This window comes from Heptranchias perlo, chromosome 1 (genome assembly GCF_035084215.1).
Source record: "Heptranchias perlo isolate sHepPer1 chromosome 1, sHepPer1.hap1, whole genome shotgun sequence".
In the NCBI taxonomy this organism is placed as follows: Eukaryota; Metazoa; Chordata; class Chondrichthyes; order Hexanchiformes; family Hexanchidae; genus Heptranchias; species Heptranchias perlo.
This window is the reverse complement of record NC_090325.1, coordinates 73,117,991-73,132,880: the sequence shown is the minus strand read 5'-3', so window position 1 is coordinate 73,132,880 and position 14,890 is coordinate 73,117,991. Positions and strand designations below refer to the sequence as shown.

Genomic DNA, 14,890 nt, shown 5'->3' with positions numbered 1-14,890 from the left:
AAATGTCTTTGAATATCTGTCTCACAGGCAATCCTTAAACTAAAAAAAAAATACAGTTTTTAAAAATCTTAAAATTTGCTTCAAAAACAGTGGCACATTTCTCCACCTTTTAGGATCAGCCATGATCTTATTGAATGGCGGAGCAGGCTCGAGGGGCCGATTGGCCTACTCCTGCTCCTATTTCTTCTGTTCGTATGTTCTTCTGCAGACAGTATCCCAAGTGAGAAGCAGACAACCTAATTCTTGACCTCTGCAACTTTGTACTCAGCCTCTAGGTGTGCACAAATGTAACCAATGCTACATTCAATATTTTGGGGGTGGGTGGGGGGTGGGGGGGGGCGAGAGGGTGAAGGTAAATAGAGGAAAGCATTAGAAGTCATCCTTGGCTCAGTGGTAGCTCTCTCGCTTCAGTCAGAAGCTCAAAGGTTCAAGTCCCACTCCAGAGGCTTGAGCACATAATCCAGGCTGACACTCCATTGGGGTATGAGGGAGTGCTGCATTGCTGGAGATGCTGTCTTTCTATCTATAATATAGAGCAAACAAATGAAAGTCCAATTCACCCCCTACTTGCCAGAATAAATATTGATTTTGTTTTTAAATTTAAGGGATAAAAAAACAACTTTTTGGTGGGTATCAACAAGTCAGTGGTACGGTATTGCCTTTGTTTTCTTTGAGTGAACTGTGACGGTAACAAAAGTGAAGCCAAAAAAGAAACATGCCCAATACTGGCCCAACTGCATTAAGCCCTCCTGTAATTGATTATGTACACCATGGCTCCTCTGCACTTCAGTATAAAATAATTGGTGGGCAGAGGGAGTTTAAAAACTCCCCATCAACCTACAAGTGCAGTTTTTTTCCCCCTAAAAAGCTGTTTTCCCATAAGGGCCAACTTATGTTAATACACAGGGGCCATGTAGAAAGCAGGAAGCAGTCATGTATTTTGCCCAACACATTTTCTTCCATTCCTTTGATCAGAGTGTACTGCAGTACAACTGCTCAGAACTGCTTAAAATGAAGCACAAGAAAATGTACAAAAGGATAATTTTCTTCAGTAGTTTGTAAAAGCAAAACATTTTAATCCCCAATATGCTATATGATTTTACAGACAGGAAGCTGCAGTCACCAGTATTCTAAATTAATCCACTGGCTACTACTGATACTCCAGAATACTAACATCCTCTATAGATTTTTGTAACGTATTTACAAATCCTTCTCATGATTATTCAAAGATAAAGTTTATGAGCAGAGCCACATTACACCATTTAGTAGCACCAATGACTTGGAAAGGAATATGCCTCGGCGTCAATAAACCAAAATAGAAACTGCACAATATTTAGAATTTCAAAGGCCCTGAAAGGCTCGAATGAAAATTATGCAAAAGCATTAGACATTTCCAAATGTAACTTTGCATCACAAAAAAAAAATTTCCCCTCCTGGATCCTGCCCAGATGTCTGGAGCAGTTTAAGTACACTCCAGTGCTGGAGAAGATTGCATAATCAGGGGATCAATAAAGCTGGTGCCCCTCTGATGGTGCAACATTGTCAAGGTAGGGTTAACTTTGTAATTTCCACAGCTCAAATTTGTTGATACAGCACTTAGTACATTTGCAATAATGGCACTGCTTAATCACAGGGATTTCAATGCCATTTTCTAAAAAGCATTTTAAAAAAAATTGTAACCATTTCATTGTGATGGAATGATCATAACTTTCAAAGTCTTCCCAAGAAAGAAGACAATATATAAAAAACAGATCTCATTGTAAATAAGCATTACAGATAATTGAAAATATTAGTAGCTCATGAAACTGCCAGTCAGGTTCATAAAGCAAAACCATTTACTACAGCTAAACTTGAACAATGAGATGAGGAGATCATCAAACCGAACTTTCTAATTTTAGCAGCATTGTAATATTAAGTCACTCATTAATATTTTGCTAATCAGTTATTGACAAATTTTAGGATAAGGAAACAGCCACATTTGCCTACCTGGAAAACTACAATATTAACAACTTGCATAAATATAGCATCTTTATTATTAAAAACATCTCAAGACATTTCAGAAATAGGCATAATGAAAATGGACACCAAACAGGAAGGGATTAGGAAAGGGGACCAAAGGTAGGTTTTGAGGAGAACCATAAAAATGGAAGTTTAGGGAGGGAGTTCCAAAGGCCAGGTCGGCCATTTAAGATTGAGATGAGGAGGAATATCTTCACGCAGAGGGTTGTGAATCTTTGGAATTCTCTACCCCAGAGGGCTGTGGATGCTCAGTCGTTGAATATATTCAATGCTGAGATAGACAGATTTTTGGACTCCAGGGGAATCAAGGGATATGGGAATCGGGCAGGGAAGTGGAGTTGAGGTCAAAGGTCAGCCATGGTCTTATTGTATGGCGAAGCAGGCTCAAGGGGCTTTATGGCTTACTCCTGCTCCTATTTCTTACGTTCTTAGGACGGAGGCAGTTGAGTGCTCTGCTACCAATGGTGGGGTAAAGGGAGGGGGAAAATGCACAATAGGTCTGAGAAATGGGGAATTCAATAGGAGATAGCGTGCTGGAGAAGATTGCAGACTTAGGACGGGCCAATGCCGTGGAGGGATTTAAAGAAGAGGACAAGGATATTAAAATTTGATGTGTTGGGGGAAGAGCCAATGTCGGTCAGTGAAGACATGGATGATAGGAGAGTGGCACATTTAACGCACAATAGGATACTGCTTAAATTTGGACAAGTTGGAATTTATAGAGGGTGGCACACGAGAGGTTAGCAAGGAGTATTGAGTTTGGAGGTGACAAAGGCATATGGTCACAACATTAGAGGGAGAAAAGAGCTGGGGGCAGAGGCAAGCAATGTAACGGAGGCGGAAGTAAGTGGTCTTGGTGATGTGAGGTTTAAAGCTCAAAACATCAAATAGGATGACACAAGTATGAATGGTCTGGTTCAGTCCAAGAGAATAGCTTAGGAGTGGGACGGAGCCAGAAGCAAGAAAGCAAAGTGTAGGACGGTGGCCGAAGACAATGGCTTTGGTCTTCCTGATGTTGAGCTTGAAGTTGTGACTCATCTAGGATTTGATGCCAGACAAGAATTGTCAAAACACAGTGGCAGTCAAAGAGAGGCAGCAGTGGAGAAGTAGAACTGGGTACCATCAGCATACATACGAGTCCCATTCCTGCAAATACCTGCCAGCAACGCATTGTTAAAAAAGGATGGCAAGTATAGATCTTTGGAGACCTCAAATGTGATGGTGCAGAGACGCCATTGATGGAAATGAGCTGGCTGTGTTCAGATACATAGAAATGGAACCATGGAAGGTTCCACCAAGACAGGCTGGTGGAATGGGCAGACACGTGGCAGATGAAATTTAACACGGAAGTGCGAAGTGATACATTTTGGTAGGAAGAACGAGGAGAGGCAATATAAACTAAAGGGTACAATTCTAAGGGGGGTGCAGGAACAGAGACACCTGGGGGTATATGTACACAGGTCGTTGATGGTGGCAGGGCAGGTTGAGAAAGCGGTTAAAAAAGCATACGGGATCCTGGGCTTTATAAATAGAGGCATAGAGTACAAAAGCAAGGAGGTTATGATGAACCTTTACAAAACACTGGTTTGGCCACAACTGGGAGTACTGTGTCCAATTCTGGGAACTGCACTTTAGGAAAGATGTGAAGGCCTTGGAAAGGGTGCAGAAAAGATTTACTAGAATGATTTCAGGGATGAGGGACTTTAGTTACATGGATAGACTGGAGAAGCTGAGGTTGTCCGCCTTAGAACAAAGAAGGTTGAGAGAAGATTTGATAGAGGTGTTCAAAAACATGATGGGTCTAGACAGAGTAGATAGAGAAAAACTGTTCCCATTGGCGGAAGGGTCGAGAACCAGAGGACACAGATTTAAGGTGATTGGCAAAAGAACCAAAGGCGACATTAGGGAAAACTTTACCTGAGTGATCATGATATGGAATGGACTGCCTGAAAGGGTGATAGAGGCAGATTCAATCGTGGCTTTCAAAAGTGAATTAGATAAGTACTTGAAAGAAAGAAAATTGCTGGGCTACATGGAAAGGGCCGGGGAGTGGGACCAGCTGGATTGCTCTTGCAGAGAGCCGGCATGGACTCGATGGGCTGAATGGCCTCCTTCTGTGCTGTAACCATTCGAAGGCAGTCACAAAGCTCAGTAATGGAGGGGAGACTTCGGAAGAAGATGGTACAAATAACCACTGAATGCCGCAGAAAGGTCTAGGAGGGATAATACACCATGCCCACAAAGGATCTCATTCATGACTGGCCAGGGCCATTGAGGTATTGTGACAATGGCGAAAGTTGGACTTGGAGGGATTTGTACAGGAAGTTTTGCAAGGGATAGGTATGGAGCTGGGAGGCAACACTACCTTCGAGTACCTGGAGAAAAAAGGGTGGCTGAAGATGGGGTGTTAGTTAGGAGGCTTTACAAAATTTTCTTCCCCCTTAATAAAAACAGGTACAAATTTTAACTTTGCTGCACTGATTTTCATCCTTTAATCTGTGCTGATTTGTGTAACAATTTGGTAGAATTAAGTAAAATTACCCTCAATGGAATTTTAAATACAAATTAGGTTCACTAAAATAGCAATTCAGCACTAACTGCAACACAAATTAAATCAGGATATACAATTAAGGGCCATAATTTGCTGTCAAAATAAGGGCAAGGCTAATGTTGATCCCGGTTATTTATGTGCAAATGCTACAGCAACTTCAGATGAGGGCGTTAAATGCGGAAAAGTTGCTGTCCGAGATGTGCTGCTCCACTGTTAGCTTCGTGAAAACGGCATCTCATTGTCTGCCTCACCACTGAAATGCATTGAATGGCATGAAGTTGCTGTATTTGCTTGGCAGATACAAATTAAACTCGCCACAGAAAGTTAAGCCTTGTCCAGTTCTGACTAAGTACCCTTTTAACGATGGAAGAAGTGTTAATGACTGCCAGTCAACCTCTCCAGCTCTGGAAATTAACTATTACAAGGGCGGAGTCTCATGCCTTCAGGTTTTAATTGTTGGGAGATTTTTAAAAGGTCAAATTTTAAATTAAATTTTAAAAAAACTTTTCCTTTGTCTCTTTTCTCTCTCTTAATCCAATCTTTCTTTCCCTTTCTTTATTTCTCTTTCTGTACCTGATTTGACATTGAATTTGCCCATTCTAACTTACACTTCCTTCTCAGTCCTTGCGCTGTTAATTTCACAATCCTTCAATCTGATTGGTTACGGTGATACCCAGTTGCTAGCCCTGTTCACTCAGATCCCAGATGCCCGGTTTCCCTCGCTGCCGTTAGATGCCCTGCCGCAGCAAATTATGGCCCGATGTCTTTTTGCATAATATCACAGTGTAGTCACTTGGCAGACGTGTTATTAACAGTGTGGGGGAGAAGGCAAATGCACTTACGTCAATATGCTCTAATGCTACGTAATATACTTCATGTGATACTTATAATTCATAACCTCAAATTGCTCCCTCCACTAATACCACTTCTTCTGAGTACTATATAATTCAAAATTCTCTTTCTCTAAATACAAATGTGGAATGTCAAGATCCGTAATTGTACTGCTGGGTGTTTTTCATAGTTCAAGCGAATATTCTCTTCAGAGTATAAACAAGAATTTTATCCCCACAAATAACCTAATTAGCAGTCACACCGCCTCAAGGTACCATTTCCACACCATATACTAATTTAAGTAGAATGATTTTCATCCTTTACTCTGGTTAGATTATCCAAGTTGTATACTCTGTGATGTGATCTTATGATGTATTCTGTGTACAATGATGAGCAACCATGTTACATGATTTATATCTCTCAAGTGCAGTGGGCTGATAACATGAACAAATTATGATTGAAGAGAAAAACAAAAGACTTTATTTGATGTCTTACATGTCTCAAAGGCTTCATCTACAATGAATTGCTTTGAAATGCAGTGACTTATCTAGACCAATATGCCAGTCATTTGTTTACTCTTTTTGGTGGCATTAGTTGAAGAAGGAATGTTGATCAGGACATCACGGAAAATCTGCTTTTTATAAATGAGTAGTAATATGGGATTTTTTAACATCCACCTAAGCCACCAAAACAGAACCTTTGTTAAATTTCCCAAACAAACAAAGGCAAGCAACTCTGATAATGCAGTATCTTTCAATATTGCACTGGAGTATCAACCTAGAGGTTTTGTACAGGAATCATTTACAGGAAGAGATACTAGGAATTGTCGTGTATTATACTACACTATCAATGGTTTATCTGGCTTTATACTCAAATGGATATCTCAAAATATACCTCTTCATTTTAGACTCCCTAGCACCAGTTACCCTCACAGATATCTCCAGTACAGTATAGGTAGGACCTCAGGAGTGAGATTTATTTTTTAAAAAGACAGAATGTCAACCCATTCAAATATATAAATCACTTTCTTTTAAAAAAGAAAAGTAATATCTTATGTAAAACAGTCAATGCTGCAAATAGACAATATGTTCATCAGCATCTGAAAGGAAAAAAAGGTTTGGACAAATGTTAGCTTTTCTCTGTATAGATGCTGGTAGAACTGCTGTTTTTTTTAAATACATACAAATTAAGAGCAGGAGTAGGCCATTCGGCCCCTCATTTGATAAGATCATGGCTGATCTGATTGTAACCTCAACCCTACTTTCCTGTCTACTACTATAACCTTTGACTCCCTTGTTAGTCAGAAATCTATCTAACTCAGCCTTAAAAATATTCAATGACCCTGCCTCCACCGCTCTCTGGGGAAGGGAGTTCCACAGACTCACGACCCTCAGAGAAAATATTTCTCCTCATCTCTGTCTTAAATGGGAGACCCCTTATTTTTAAACTGTGTCCCCTAGTTCTAATCTCTCCCACAAGGGGAAACATCCTCTCAGCATCTACCCCTTCAAGTCCCCTCAGGATCTTATATGTTTCAATAAGATCACCCCTCATTCTTCTAAACTCCACTGTATACAGGCCCAATTGGTCCAACCTTTCCTCATAAGGTAACCCCCTCATCCCAGGAATCAGTCAAGTGAACCTTCTCTGAACTGCCTCCAAACTGCACACAGTATTCTAGATGTGGTCTCACCAAAGCCTTGTACAACTGTAGCGATGATGTGGAGGTGCCGGTGACAGACTGGGGTGGACAAATGTAAGGACTTGTACAACACCAGGTTATAGTCCAACAGTTTTATTTTAAATCACAAGCTTTCGGAGCTTACCTCCTTCGTCAGGTGACCTCCTGTCTGGTGATTGTTGCGCCATGCAGACACTGCGACAACGGATGAACGGACACCGCGCAACAATCGCCAGACAGGAGGATTCCCTCCCAGTCGGGGAACACTTCAGCAGTCAAGGACATTCAGCCACCGATCTTCGGGTAAGCATTCTCCAAGGCGGCCTTCGAGACACACGACAACGCAAAATCATCGAGCAGAAATTGATAGCCAAGTTCTGCACCCATGAGGACGGCCTCAACCGGGATCTTGGGTTCATGTCACGCTACACGTAACCCCACCAGCGAATAAAAGTTATCTGTTTTTAATACAACGGGTCATTTTCTGTCTTTCTCTTCCTTTCGGATGTTTCTCCCTCTCGCTCTCTGTTTTGTGTTCTGGCCGTTTGTATATTCGGTGGTCCTGTAGGTAACACCTCTCTGTCTGAACACTTTGATTGCCTTGACAACGGGCAGTTGGAAAGATTATCTGTAATCACCAGGTATTGTTCTCTGAATATAAATGCGAAACGTTCAAGGATTCCCACATTCACCTGACGAAGGAGAAAGCCTCCAAAAGCTTGTGATTTTCAAATAAAATTGTTGGACTATAACCTGGTGTTGTAAGATTCTTTACATGAACAGTCTAGACAGAGTAGATAGAGAATAACTGTTCCCATTGGTCGAAGGGTCAAGGGCCAGAGGACATAGATTTAAGGTGATTGGCAAAAGAACCAAAGGTGACATGAGGAAAAACCTTTTTACACAGCGAGTGGTTAGGATCTGGAATGCACTGCCCGAGGGGGTGATGGAGGCAGAGTCAATCATGGCCTTCAAAAGGGAACTGGATAAGTACTTGAATGGAAAACATTTGCAGGGCTACGGGGAAAGGGCAGGGGAGTGGGACTAGCTAGATTGCTATTGCGTAGACTCAATGGCCCGAATGGCCTCCTTCCATGCTGTAACCTTTCTATGATTCTAATTGTAGCTTTCCCTATGTAATTTCAGTGCATGTCTGATACTAATCTAAATACTCCTTGATGGCACACTGGAAATATTTACCTTGTATGGAACTGAATGGTGCAGATTAACAAAGTCCCAGGTTTGATATAAATTTTTTACTGAAGTTAGGTGAGCAAAACTGTCTAACCTCCTCTGAATCTCAATGAAGTGGCAACATATTTTAAGTAATTGTCTTACACTGTTAGTGTGGAGTTAAGAACGTAAGAAATAGGAGCAGGAGTAGGCCATGCGGCCCCTCGAGCCTGCTCCGCCATTCAATCAGATCATGGCTGATCGTTGACCTCAACTCCACTTTCCTGCCGTATGCCTAAATTCCCTTAGTATCCAAATATCCATCGATCTCAATCTTGACTGAGCATCCACAGCCCTTTGGGTTGGAGAATTCCAAAGCTTCACAACCCTCTGAGTGAAGACATTTTCCCTCATCTCGGTCCTAAATCGCCAACCCCTTATCCTGAGACTATGACCCCTAGTTCGAGACTCTCCAGCCAGGGGAAACAGCCTCTCAGCATCTACCCTGTCAAGCCCTCTAAGAATGTTATATGCTTCAATGAGATCACCTCTCATTCTTCTAAACTCCAGAGAATATAGGCCTATTCTACTCAATTTATCCTCATAGGACAACCCTCTCATCCCAGGAATCAATCTAGTGAACCTTCATTGCACCCCCTCTAAGGCAAGGAGACAAAAACTGTACACAGTACTCCAGGTGTGGTCTCACCAGAGCCCTATATAATTGCAACAAGACCTCCTTACTCTTATACTCCAACCCTCTTGCTGTAAAGACTAACATACCATTTTCCTTCCTAATTGCTTGTTGTACCTGCATGTTAACTTTCTGCGATTCACGTACAAGGACACCCGAATCCCTCTGACTAACATTTCTTAGTGTCTCACCTTTTAACAAAAATGTTCTGCTTTTCTATTCTTCCTACCAAAGTGGATAATTTCACATTTCCCCACACTATACTCCATCTGCCACCTTTTCGGCCGCTCATTTAACCTGTCTATATCCTTTTGCAGTCTCTGTGTCCTCCTCACATTCTCCTTACTTTCCCATCTAGCTTTGTATCATCAGCAAACTTGAATACATTACACTCGGTCCCCTCATCTAAGTCATTGATATAGATTGTAAATAGCTGAGGCCCAAGCACTTTGCAGCCCACTACTTACAACCTGCCAACCCGAAAATAACCCGTTTATTCCTACTGTTTTTTGTCCATTAACCAATCCTTGATCCATGCTAATATATTACCCCCAACCCCATGAGTCCTAATTTTGTGTAACAACCTCATGTGGCACCTTATTGAATGCCTTTTGAAAATCCAAAAATATACTACATACACTGGTTCCCCTTTATCTACCCTGCTAGCTACACTCAAAAAATTCTAATAGATGTCAAACATGATTTCCCTTTCATAAAACTGAGTTGACTCTGCCTAATCATATGATTTTCTAAGTGCCCTGTTACTATGTCCTTAATAACAGATTCCAACATTTTCCCTACTACTGTCAGGCTAACTGTCCTATAGTTCCTGGTTTTCTCTCCCTCCTTTCTTGAATAGCAGGGTCACATTTGCTACCTTCCAACCCACTAATCGAATTCTAGAATCTAGGGAATTCTGGAAGATCAAAACCAATGTATCCATCATCTCTGCAGCCACCTCTTTTAAAACCCTAGAATGTAGGCCAGCAGGTCCAGAGGATTTGTTCGCTTTTAGTCCCAATAATTTCTCCAGTACTTTTTCTTTACTAATCTTAATGACTTTAAGTTCCTTACTGTCATTACACCCTTGGTTCCATTATTTCCCGTATGTTTTTTGTGTCTTCTACTGTGAAGACAGGATACAAAATATTTGTTTAACATCTCTTCCATTTCCTTATTCCCCATTATAATTTCTCCTGTATCTGCCTCTAAGGGACCCACGTTTACTTTCACTAATCTCTTCCTTTTTACATACTTGTAGAAGCTCTAACAATCTATTTTTCTATTTCTTGCTAGTTTACTCTCATTCAATTTTCTCCCTCCATCAATTTCTTGGTCATCCTTTGCTGATTTCTAAAACCTACCCAATCCTCAAGCTTACTACTATTTTTGGCAACCTTGTAAGCCTCTTCTTTTAATCAAATACTATTTTTAACTTCTCTAGTTAGCCACTGTTGGATAATTTTTCCTCTGGAGTTTTTATTCCTCGAGGAAATGTATATTCATTGAGAATTAAGAATTATATTTTTAAATGTTTGCCATTGCTTATCGACAGTCATATTTTTCAATCTAATTTCCTAATCTACCTTAGCCAACTCGCCCCTCATACCTACACAATTGGCATTGTTTAAATTTAAGACCCTAGTTTCAGGCTGAACTACATCACTCTCAAACAATGTGAAATTCTATCATATTATGATCACTCTTCCCCAGAAGATCGTTATCTTATAAGATTATGAATTAACCTTGTCTCATCACACAATACTAGATATAAAATAGCCTGTTCCCTAGTTGGTTCCTCAACATATTGTTCTAGAAAACTGTCCCGAATACATTCATGAACTCGTCCTCCAAACTACTTTTGCCAATTTGGTTTGCCCAGTCTATTTGAAGATTAAATTCCCCCACGATTATTGCATTACCCTTGTTACATGCTCCTCTAATTTCCTGATTTATACTCTGTCCAACACTATAACTACTGTTAGGGGGTCTGTAAACCACTCCCACCAGTGTTTTCTGCCCCTTATTTCTTAGCTCCACCCATACTGATTCTACATCCTGATTTTCTGAGCTAAGATCCTTTCTCACTACTGCCATTATCTCATCCTTTATTATCAGGGCTACCCCCACCCCCCCAACACTTCCTCCTTTTACATTTTGCCTATCTTTTCTAAAACTCAAGTACCCTGGAATATTTAGTTCCCAATCTAGATCACCCTGCAACCATGTCTCAGGAATGGCTACTAGTCCAAACCCATTTATCTCTATTTATGCCATTAATTCATCTATCTTGTTATGAATACTTTGTGCATTTAGATATAGCACCTTTAACTCTCCTGTCATGTTCCATTAGAGCCTAGAAAGCACTACCTGATTCGGATTACAATACCTTAAGTGTGAGAAATCAAACTTATAGTTTGCATTTTTTTTATGCTCATCAATGGGAGCGTTGTCAGTCCTGCAAGGTGGAATTTTTCTACATTGAGCACCCAATGCCAGCAACTAGCAGAGTTTAGCTACAGCAACTTTACTCTAGCAACCTTAGGAGACCATCTTCTTACTCCACCAGTGTGAATCTTTCACTGCTAAACAAGTCACTGTTGTGGCTTGTGAAAGTGAGATTACCAATTTATGAAATTTTTGAGCTGCAATTTCCCCCCTACGGGGAACTGGGTTAACAATGTCCCCACAAACCTGGGCTGAATTCAAACCCAGGTTTCTGACATCAAAAGGACACCGCAGCATGCAATTCCCTGATTAAATGCCTGATTCAAATTTAGAAATCTAATCAAGAAAGTCAAGGGAACAGAACAGTGTAGTGATTTGGGTAAAGATAAGCAGAGTGTGGCAGGAAGGGTCAGAGAGTGGCAGGAAGGGTCAGAGAGTTTACCAGTAATATTGCATCAGCAAATAATGTCAAAGCAGGAAAAAATGGTAAAAAGTCAAAATCAAAGGCTCTTGATCTGAATGCACAGAGCACTCATAACAAGGTAGATGAATTAGTTGCACAAGAGATAAATGGGTTTGATCTAATAGCCATTACAGAGACATGGTTGGGAACTAAATATTCCAGGGTACATGACATTTAGAAAAGACAGGCAGAATGGAAAGGGAGAGGGTGTAGCCCAAATAATAAAGGATGACATAAGGACAGTGGTGAGAAAGGATCTTGGCTCAAAAGATCAGGAAGTAGAATCAGTATGGGTGGAAATAAGAAATAACAAGGGGCAGAAAACATTGGTGGGAGTAGTTTATAGACTCCTTAATAGTAGCAATACCATTGGACAGAGTATTAATCATAAAATAATAGGAGCTTGTAACAAAAGTAATGCAATAATCATGGGGGACTTTAATCTTCATACAGATTGGACAAATCAAATTGGCAAAGGTAGTTTGGAGGACGAGTTCATGGAATGCATTCGAGGCGGTTTCCTAGAGCAATACATCATGGAACTAAATAGGGAACAGGCTATTTTAGACCTTGTATTATGTAATGAGGCAGGGTTAATTAGTAATCTCACAGTAAGAGATCCTCTGCGGAAGAGTGATCATAATATGATAAATTTCACATTGAGTTTGAGAGTGACGTACTTAAGTCAGAAACTAGAGTCTTAAACTTAAATAAAACCAATTACATAGGAATGAGGGGCGAGTTGCCTAATGTAGATTGAGAAACCAAATTAATGGGTATGACGGTTGAAAAGCAATGGCAAACACTTAAAGAAATATTTCAATATTCTCAATAAATGTACATTCCATTGGGAAATAAAAACTCCACAGGAAAAGTGATCCACCCGTGGCTAACGAAAGAAGTTAAGGATAGATAAGATTAAAAGAAGAGGCCTATAATGTTGCCAAGAGTAGTAAGCCTGAGGGTTGGGAGAGTTTTAGAAACCAGCAAAGGACAACCAAAAAATTGATGAGAAAATAGAATATGAAAGTAAACTAGCAAGAAATATAAAAATGGATTGTAAGAGTTTCTACAAGTATGAAAAAAGGAAGAGTAGCAGCAAAAATAAATGTTGGTCCCTTAGAGGCTGAGACAGGAGAAATTATAATGGGGAAATCAGAAAATAGCAGATACATTAGACAAATATTTTGTATCTGTCTTCACAGTAGAAGACACAAAAAATACCAGAAATAGTGGGGAACCAAGGGTCTAATGAGAGTGAGGAACTTAAAGTAATTAATGTAAGTAAAGAAAAAGTACTTGAGAAACTAAATGGACTAAAAGCTGATTAATCCCCTGGACCTCATGGCCTACATCCGAGGGTTCCAAAAGAGGTAGCTGCAGAGACAGTGGATGCATTGGTTGTGATCATCCAAAATTCCCTAGATTCTAGAACGGTCCCCGCTCTTCAAGAAAGGAGGGAGAGAGAAAACAAGGAACTACAGGCCAGTTAGCCTGACATCGGTCGTCAGGAAAATGCTGGAATCCATTTTTAAGGAAGTGGTAACAGGGCACTTTGAAAATTATAATATGATTAGGCAGAGTCAACATAGTCTTATGAAAGGGTGTTCAACAAACCTATTAGAGTTTTTTGAGGATGTAATTAGCAGGGTAGATAAAGGGGAACCAGTGGATGTAGTATATTTGGATTTTCAAAAGGCATTCAATAAGGTGCCACACAAGGTAAGGGCTCATGGAGTTGGGGTAATATATTAGCACAGATAGAGGATTGGTTAACAGTCAGAAAGCAGAGAGTAGGGATAAACGGGTCATTTTCAGGCTGGCAAGCTGTAACTGGTGGGGTGCCGCAAGGATTGGTGCTTGGGCCTCAGCTATTTACCATCTATATTAATGACTTAGACGAAGGGACCGAGTGTAAGTTTACTGATGATACAAAGCTAGGTGGGAAAGTAAGCTCTGAGGAGGACACAAAGAATCTGCAAAGGGATATGGACAGGTTAAGTGAGTGGACAAGGAGGTGGCAGATGGAGCATAATGTGGGGAAATGTTAATTTATTCACTTTGGTAGGAAGAATAGAAACAGAATATTTTTTAAATGGTGAGAAACTATTAAATGTTGGTTTTCAAAGAAACTTGGGTGTTCTCATACAAAAAACACAAAAGTTAGCATGTAGGTACAGCAGGCAATTAGGAAAGCAAATGGTATGTTGACCTTTATTGAAGGGGGGTTAGAGTACAAAAGTAAGGAAGTCTTGCTACAATTGTACAGGGCTTTGGTGAGACTTCACCTGGAGTACTGCGTACAGTTTTGGTCTCCTTATCTAAGGGAGGACATACTTGCCTTAAAGGCAGTGCAGCAAAGGTTCACTAGATTAATTCCTGGGATGAGAGGGTTGTCCTATGAGGCAAGGTTGAGTAGAATGGGCCTATATTCTCTGGAGTTTAGAAGAATGAGAGGTAATCTAATTGAAACATATAAGATTATGAGGGGGCTTGGCAGGGTAGATGCTGAGAGGTTGTTTCCCCTAGTTGGACAGTCTAGAACTAGGGGGCATAGTCACAGGATAAGGGGTCAGCTATTTAAGACTAAGATGAGGAGGAATTTCTACACTCAAAGGGTTGTGAATCTTTGGAATTCTCTACCCCAAAGGCCTGTGGATTGCTCAGTCATTGAATATATTCAAGGCTGAGATAGATAGATTTCTGGACTCTAGGGGAATCAAAGAATATGGGGATCAGGCAAGAAAGTGGAGTTGGGGGGTCAAAGATCTGATTGAATGGCTGAGCAGGCTCGAGGGGCCATGTGGCCTACTTATGCTCCTATTTCTTATGTTCAATGTAAAGCAGCACTTACAAGAACTCCGCATAGAAACAGGAGCTATAGGGAAAGCTTAGTGTAAACTTACAGGTGTATTCACTGATCTTACACTCCTAGAGTTGAGCCACACTAAAATGGCGTGCCGCTCAGAGAATTAGGACTTCGGTGTTTCAGCCCTCTCTGTGATCCACGCTCCCTTTGGAGTGCAGCTC

At 40.7% G+C, this 14,890-nt stretch overlaps 1 protein-coding gene across 5 annotated transcripts in view; it reads right to left on the bottom strand.

Annotated features, from left to right (window-relative positions):
* trappc13 (trafficking protein particle complex subunit 13) overlaps window positions 1-14,890 on the bottom strand; it is an 87,815-nt gene that overhangs the window by 72,449 nt on the left and 476 nt on the right. The window lies entirely within an intron of this gene.